The sequence below is a fragment of the Vigna umbellata genome, chromosome 7 (genome assembly GCF_029865625.1).
Source record: "Vigna umbellata cultivar VRB3 chromosome 7, Vumbellata_1.0, whole genome shotgun sequence".
In the NCBI taxonomy this organism is placed as follows: Eukaryota; Viridiplantae; Streptophyta; class Magnoliopsida; order Fabales; family Fabaceae; genus Vigna; species Vigna umbellata.
In genome coordinates this window covers 8,473,886-8,483,290 of record NC_142171.1, presented here as the reverse complement: position 1 = coordinate 8,483,290, position 9,405 = coordinate 8,473,886, and the positions used below count along the sequence as shown (strand labels likewise).

The following is a 9,405-nucleotide window of genomic DNA, read 5'->3' as shown; positions in this document are numbered from 1 at the left end:
CTTCAACTCCACTTTAATCTTCCTATGAAGAGAACAAAACCATACAACTTGTGCTTTTTTTGGAATGATCACCATGAGTTGCCAATGGTCCCTGTCATGTACCAACAACTAGTGAGTTAGTTTATTGATTAAAATTTGATAAAAGTGACAATATTGGGAAACACATACACATCAATGTATGGCGCGATATATATCTCTCTGTTAGACTCAGTCATCCATGTTTGAATATATGATTTTCTAAAATGTAATGTGTTTCCAGATGGTTGAATGGTCTGAGGTTCAAGAAAGCTATAAATTGGCGCTCGACCTGATTCAACTGCGATGGTGTCCATGTACCTGTAAGAATAAAGTTAAGTATATTTATTAAAATGTAATAATACTAATATACAAATTGGAAAATAACAAATAAAAAACTTACATGAACCATAGTTGTATGCATGAAATGTTGAGCATTTTTTTCTCCACCAATGATCTCATAAGCATCATCGAAATTAATATACAATGGAACATGGCACCCGAGGCCAAATGTTCTTAACTCCCACAACATCTCTACCGGTCCTTTTCTCAACTTATTTAATCTGGAGGTCAATATGGATATAGCATCATGGTCTTCTGCTTCCTCACGAGTCTCGTTCACAGGTTGAGCAATTGGTTATTTCTCAGGACGGTAAACCTGCAACTCACATTTACAAAAGTTAGGAATCGTTTAATTATAACTTGAAGATTTAGATCATAAAAAGAAGAATATAATACCGCTGGTGGGCCAAAATATGGCATGATCATAGCCTTAGGCCAAGCAATAAATGTGCCTAAGGCCTCCCCCACGAATTGGATTTCAGATGTAGGCAACGACACTCGAGCTTGGGGGTCTCTTGGATCATCAATCATTACCCGCGCGTGAGTGGGCAATAAAGGAGCACCATGAATGGTCTGGCCTCCTGCAATCTGTCGTCCCATGGCCACTACGCGCGGAGGATCCTCATCAACCAAAAACTCATACTGAATGTTGTTATCAGTACGATCTGCAGTAGAGCATGAGCCTTTGGTGCTCACACGAGGTGCAGTAGGATCATCTGTAGGGGCGTCTTCCTGTTGTGACTGTTGTTGTTGCTCTTCTTGTTGTTGTTGTTGTTGTTGTTGGGTGATCATCGCAAGTTTTTCTTCGAGCATTCTGAAGCGCTCACCCATGCTTTCCTCTAATTCAACTTGCACCTGTTGCCTGATGCTACTAACCATTTTCTGAGTCACGGCTTCTGTGCTTCTTGGCTTAGGGCCAAAGTAGTCCCTCAATCCAATAGCTCCTCCAACACAACGCACATGACCTGGACGGTCTAGCCGACTGGTGGCTGCTACTAGGAGGTCCTCCCTACCTTGTGCCATAAATGTGCCTTGACTCTGTTGGTCAACCAAGTCATAATGCATATCATAATGAAGCTAGACACATTAAAAAGTTTGTTACATAATTTTTTATGAACTATGGTAATCAGTTAAAAGTTTCCACTTACAATTCTCTGGGATATCTCTTGAGCAGACTGGGATGTAAACTGGCCATTGGACTTTGTCCGTGCAGCCTTCCACAATTCATGTCTGGCTAGTGGAGGTGCTAGATTAGGTGACTCAAGACCTAACTCCTCAACGCGACATTTTCTCATCTATTTGTCTAATAAAGCATAACCACCACGTGACAGTACGTGTGGTGTATCATTAAGCTTCTACCTCTGCTGGGCGGCTATCCTTTTCATCTATGAAAAAATGAAAATCATTAAGCATAAATCACAAATTAACATCTTGTGTGACTAGAGCAAAATATTAAAAAACATACCTGCCACTCAGGAGTAAGTCTAGATTCTTTAAACTGCACCCACTCCTCCTTAGTTATTTTATATTTTGTACAAGGAGTGTCGTTCTGTTTAGAGCCAAAGACGTATTCACGTGTCATTCTCGTCTTGAAGTCCCTCCACCGAACTGCAATGTGGGATAAAATCTTCTTCCTTATCCTCTCATCATTAGGGATATTCCAATTTTCCTGTTAAAAACAAAATTAATGTTAAAGCATGATCAACAAAAATAAGTCAATGATGGAAGTAAAACATCTTAAACATACCAAAATATCCTGGCATAGTAGATTTTTGTCAACCTGTGGGACATCATCCCAACAGGTAGCAACAATAGGGACATGTGCTTTTGCCATCATGCCCAAGTAACTTTTGAACGATGTTGCATGTGCCCTAATAGGCACAAATGTTCGGGCATCAAACTCCACCGTCACAAGTTTCTCATTAACCCGACGGGAGGTGACATCAGGCATCCGAGTCACAGATCTACCCTCTCCTCCCGTCGGACCTGATCTAGAGCTCGTCATACCTATTTACAAAGTGTTAGTGCATTATACTTAGAACAGACAAAATAAATAAATTGTACAAGTAATTAAAACAATGCTAAGACACCTATTTATCCCATATGCCTTCGTTGTGATCACATCGAGTTGCATGTATTTCATCGGGTACATCATCGACCTTATTTTCAATGGTTCTTGATGAGAAGGAGCTTGTCTCAAGTATATATAGAGAGTCTTCATCATCAGTTGTGTGCATGGCTCTGCCTTCCAATACCACTGACCATTTATGATTCACTGGGTCAGTGACATAGAATATTTGTCTTGCTTGACTAGCCATAATAAATGGTTCATCCGTGTAACTCATTTTGTTAAGATCCACCAAAGTGAATCTGAGGTCTTTTGTCACCACACCAGAATTACTGTCAACCCATTTACACTTGAAAATTGGAACTCTAAAAGTGACAATCAATTTCCCAAATTTCTTGTATTATTCCAAAATAACTGATTGATGCTGTAATTGGATTCTTATCCTTGGAATTGGAAAAGTGTACAGCCTCAGCTTGTAGAGTAACTACTATTTTGAACTCTATTTTTATCGTCTTCCTCCTTTGAATAGAACAAGTAATTGTTTATGTAATAGCCGCCGAAAGTGATCACATCAGTGTTAGGTCCACGAGCTACTCTTAATAGATTTTCAGAAACATTCGGAGTCGCATAAATCTTTTTCTTAAACCAAGGTAAAAAGGATTTGTTATGTTCATTAAGTGTCCACTTTTCACTCATACGTGGATGTGCTGACTTAATTTCATCAATGTGTTGTGAAATGTAAGGAATAACATCCTCTGTGTTGTTTAAAATGTACAAATGTGCTTGATTAAATTCTTTTCCACTAACACTTTCAATCCTTACTCCTCGAACTCCCTTTCCTTCACGTATGTTTTCATGTCTTTTCTTTGGAAGTCCTATTGGGTCACAACTTGGCATATACTTTAAGCAGAATTCAATGGCTTCCTCTGCAATGTAGCGCTCTATAATCGAAGCTTCCGGTCTCAATTGATTCTTAACATATCCCTTTAAGATCTTCATGCATCTTTCAACCGGGTACATCCACCTCAAGAAAACCGGCCCACATATTCGAATCTCTCTCACTAGATGGACAATCAAATGAACCATGATATCAAAAAATGAGGGTGGGAAATACATTTCCAATTGGCACAATAGTCTGATGGCCTCATTTTGCAAATCATCTAACTGTCGAGGATCAACAACTTTCTTGCAAATGACATTGAAAATACCTCTAACAGAGGCACGTAATATGGCTCGAATAGCTACTTGTAAAAGTTGTTGCATTAAGACATGACAATCGTGAAACTTTAAACCAACCAACTTCAAATCTTTCATAGAAACAAGGCTACAAATATTCGACGAATAACCTTGTGGAACCTTCACACTATGTAAACATTGACAAAAAATTTGTTTTTCCTTTTTTGAAAGAGTGTGACAAGCTGGAGGAAGATAGGTGCGTCTTCCTATGGATTGCGGATGTAACTCAGAACGGATTCCTATGTCAACCAAGTCTTGTCGTGCTTTCACTCCATCTTTTGTCTTTCCTTTAACGTTTAGTAAAGTCCCAACAACACTATCACATACATTTTTTTCAACATGTATCACGTCTATGCAATGTCGCACATCAAGTTTACACCAATATGGAAGATTGAAGAATATTGATCGCTTTTTCCAAATGTTTTTCTCAACGGTCTTCTTTTTATGTTTTCCGAAGACAACATCAATGTTCTTCACCTGGTCGTATACTTCTTCCCCATTACGTGGTCTGCACACTACATCATCCTCAAGACTTCCATTAAAGGCTTTTTTCAATCTACGGTAAGGGTGATTTCGAGGAAGGAATCTTCGGTGTCTTGTGTACACAGTTTTCTGCCCATGCTTCAGTTGAAGATATCTAGTATTTTCTTCACAAATCGGACATGCAAAATGACCTTTAACACTGTAACCACTCAAGTTCCCATATGCTGGGAAATCATTTATGGTGCAAAACAATGTTGCACTCAAACGAAAGTTTTCTTCTAAATATGAATCGAAGACCTCGACGCCCTCTTCCCACAACATTTTTAAATCATCAATTAACGATTTTAGATAAACATCAATGTCATTTCCAAGTTGTCTAGGACCTGATATCATCATAGCCAACATCATGTATTTTCTCTTCATGCACAACATAGGAGATAGATTGTAAATCATCAAAATAACTGGCCATGAACTATGTTTGCTACTTAAGTTGCCATAAGGATTCATACCATCGGTAGCAAGTGCAAGTCTTAAGTTTCTTGGCTCTGCACTAAATTCAGGAAATGTGCCATCAATGTTCTTCCATTATGGGGAATCAGCTGGGTGTCGAAGAAGATTATCACATTTTCTTCCATCAACGTGCCACATAAGATTCTTCGCATCTTCTTTAACAGAAAACAATCGTTTCAACCTAGGTACTATAGGTAAATACCACATGACCTTAGCCGATGGACCTTCATTGTGTTCATCGTTATTTCCATCAAGTTCCTTCTTAAATCGTGACGAACCACACGTCGGACACACCTTCATTGAAGCATATTGGTCTCTATACAATACACAGTCATTGGGACATGCATGTATCTTTTGGTATTCCAAACCCATTGGACATATAATTTTCTTGGCATCGTAATTACAGATAGGTGACATGTTATTTTCTGGTAGCATCTCCTTCAGTAACTCCAATAATTCCGTGAAACTTTTATTAGTCCATCCGTTTCTTGGTTTCAAACAAAACAATTTCAAAGTAGCCGATAACCTTGTAAAATTGATGCATCCTGGATACAACTCTTGCTCTGAATTGTTCTTAAGACTATTGTATAAATGAGCTCTTCCAAAATTTTCATCGTCAACGTCACGTACCATTTCGTCTAAATGATCACTCATCCATTCGTCGACGTAATCCGAACCTCTTAAAGTTGTTGGCTTATATAATACTTCCCCATGCCAAGTCCAAATTGTATAACTTCTCATTATTCCATAGATGAACAGATGATCACGGATGTTGTCCAAGTCTTCATATACTTGATTCAGACAACGAACACAAGAGCAAAAATATGCCCCATTCACTGGTTTTGTGTGGTCTTTAACATATTGTATGAACTCAGAAACCCCTTGCTCATACTCTTCACTAATACGAAGCTGATGAATCCAGCTTCGATCCATACTACTACACCAAACGAAAAGAATCCACGGAAAGAAAACTAACTTACGTAGAGAAACAAAAATAAATACCTATCATACATTGAAGGAAAAAAATAAAGTATCATAGTATACATACACGAACACAAATATCTATCGTTATACATATATCATACGTCCAGAATCGACAAACACGAACACATATATCATACGTAAGAGATATTGAAGGAAAAACAAACAAACTTGAAATGGTGCCATTGGAGAAGATGACGAAGTTCGCTGACAACGAACGAACACAAATATCATACATTGAAGGAAAAAAAACTATCATAATATCGTTATACATATAAATATCATACGTCCAGAATTGACAAACACAACACAAGCACGAGCACATACATCATACGTAAGAGTATTTTAAGGAAAAAAAAAACATACTTCAAATGGTGTCACTGGAGAAGATAACGAAGTTCGTTGACCCCGTATGAAAAACAGCCTAAAGATAAACGAAAAACAATCGGTCAACCTTGGGAATGAGAACAAAATGACATTACAAAGACATAAACGACTTAAAAATAACCTTCTTTCTTTATCGCAGTCGTCCACCAAGAAGAAAGTTCAAGCAGAAATGGAACCGCGAACAAACGGTGAGACTGTGTTTTGTTTTTACTTTCAATAAAAAACTTTCACGTCATATACAACAAAACTTTGACGTTATGTTTAAAAACAACGTCGAAGTCCCAAACCATTTGACGTTTTCTCTTAAAACAGCGCGCCTTTTTTATTAATTTTTTCTTAAAAATTGCAAAGGTTACGTCAAATTTGAAGGGGCTTGGACGTAGTATTGGAAGTCACAAGTTTGTTCTTCCGCCTAAAAGTACCATACTTTCGGATCTTTTTTCTTTTCTGCCCTCCCATTGAACGTCATAGGCTGCCGAGCTGGGACGTGAAGGGAATTGAAGTACTTGGGAGCATTAATTGTGTGCTTAATAGAACGTCGAATTCAGTGGGGCTTCGACGTTTTATTCTTTTTTCTTTAAAATCAGACATGAAATTTTTTCTTTTTACTTCTTCCTTAATTGATTCAAGTTAGCAATGTACTGAAATTTGCACTTTTAAACCAATGATCAGTTTTTGATCAATATAATAACAACATAATCTTCTCTTTTCAACTAGATTGAGGGTTAGTCCACATAATAATGCAATTAACATTCACAATTTACATATCGTTTACTAAAATAAATCTTCATTTCATTTCAAAATAAAACCGAAGCAGTACATAAAACCAGAGGTGACTTAATGCCATGATTACAAAATTTTAAAAAAAAATCCACATAGAAAAGTAGTCCCTATTCTTATGAAGAAGATTCCATTCAATCTTCATCAGTTGACTCATCATCAGAATCTTCAGTTTCAAAGCCAATGTCATTCTTGTTTCCCTTCTTCTCCCATCTAAAAAGAGTATCTTCAACTCTCTCATCCCTTTCAGACTTCTTCCTAAATTGATCAACAACATATTTCTCAAAATCAGTTTATGGAATGAAGGCAGTATGATCTGCAGCAGGAGTAGGTGTACTTCGAACAATTAGCTCATCTTTGAAGAACCATCCATTCACAGTCCTTTCCAGCCCAATAGAAAACAGACTTAGTATACCAATTTTTTGTGACTTGTTGCACACAAGTCTGACTTCTTGAGATACATCTACTCCTTGGAGTATCAGTACCTGGCTGATAAATACTCCATATGGCAATTTGTGTGCATATTTATGACCTGCAGCGATCATACGGTCTTTTAGTTCCACAACCCAGTTGGTTGGGATTCTAGTCTTGATAGCATTCAACAGAAATACATCTTCTGTTTACATTTTGTCCTCGACAAATCTTCCAGGCAGCAGTAGCCAAGTCAGGACATAAGCAATCAGTTTCTCCTCCTTATTTAAGCCATCATGTAGGTACTGCTTATCCACCGTGTACCTTCATGGATATCCTAAGCAGTTTACATATATAGATCTCTTTGTTAGCCATCTGTTTGACTCAGAATCACGAATATGAGAATCCAAACCTTCAACTTTCAGTCCAACAATATGTGACCAAACATTATCGTCAATAGTAATGTTAACACCTTTGACCCTTGAGTGCATGACCCCATTTACAACCCTTAGGTTTGTGTAGAAAACCTCTACCAAATCTGGATAGCAATCTCCTTTCATCTGGACAAAATCAGTAAGCCCTTGATATGCAATCCATTCTTGAAAAAGGAACCCTTCTTTCTTGAACAATTGCAAGTCCAGATACTTGTGAGGGACGACATATTTTATAACTCTCCAGAATAAAAACTTTCCTTGGATCTCATCATCACTTATCCATCCAGATGGGTTTGCGTTTCTTGTAACCTGGGCAACCTTCTCTTTTCTTCTAGATGATGATGATGAAGAAGCCATGTCTGGATAAAATTCTTGGAACGTCTTTCACAATTTAGTAGTTTTTAACTTCTCAACTTCGAAGCTTAAAATATACAATGGTTACGTCGAATTTTACTAGGCTTTGACGTACTAATTGTCAACCAGAAGACAAAGAGTTTGACAAAAGACAAAGGTTACGTCGTATTCTGCGGATATACGACGTTTGCTTCTTCATCCACGCGCCTCTTTTTCTTTTTTAAAACCTCTCATAACCTCCTAGTACCATTATATTTTAATATAATATTTACATTTTAAGATAACCTCCCATTAGAAATGCAACGTTACGGATATTCAAGGTTTTCTTCTTCAGCCTCCCGCCCTTTTCTGTGCTTTTTTCATTTATAAACCTCCCATAACCTACCATATATTACCTTTATATTTTAAGATAAGATTTACAATTTTATTTTTATTTTTATATTATATAAATTTTTTTAAATTTATCTTGTAATATTTAGATATTATAAAATATAAGAACGATTTGTCGGTGAAATTTAAAGAGAATAAAATTTTGTTTCTTTAAAATATTAATTTTATTTCATATGGAAAATAATAATAATAATATTTTATGAGAATTGTATTTTAGTTATAGATCACAATAATTAAAATCATAATAAATATTTTTATATTATTAAATGTAATTTGAAATGAATGTTTTAGGCGAAAGAAAGGTATGGTTATACTAGAAGACTTTGATTGATTTTTAAATTATAATACTTTAAGTTTGAGAACAAATTAAGTTGATTGATAAACTAAAGGTTAAGATAGAATATCATGGACAAAAATTGAGATAGCTCAGTTAGAAAAAAAATATTTAGACAAGTTAACAACACACACCAAGTCAAAGATCAAGAAGAGACAACGTGTATGGAGAATAGTCAGACAGATCTAGACCAAAAATTAAGACATAATGGGTTGGGTCGAAGATTAAGGAAGATTAGGTTTGACGGTGGAGACTGGTTGGGATGGGCTGACCTGAGCCAAAGGTAGGATAGGGGACTATCTCCTGAATAATAATTAGTATAGGAAATAAAATAAATTGTATTTTTCTTATCAAAGATTAACATCTTTGTGACAAATATTTCTTTTACGGTTTTTTAGGTGCCTTAAACATTTATACCTATATATAGGGACACCAAATACATATGTAGACACTTTGGAAGTCATAAATATGCATTTGCAACATTGAGGAAGGATTATTTTGGTTCTTGGTTTACAACTCTGATTCTTATAAAAGATTAACATCTTTGTGGAAAATATTTCTTGTACGGTTTCTTAGGTTGACTTAAAGATTTGTATAAATGATTTTGATATCAAAAAATACTATGATTAACATTATTAGAAAAGCAAATTTGACCCCTCTCATGCATTATTTCTTCGATT

General features: G+C 36.3%; 1 pseudogene; it reads right to left on the bottom strand.

The window, feature by feature from the left end:
- Nucleotides 1-414: 414 nt before the first annotated feature.
- Nucleotides 415-5,587, bottom strand: LOC148195097 (uncharacterized; annotated as a pseudogene).
- Between the last annotated feature and the right edge of the window lie 3,818 nt (nt 5,588-9,405).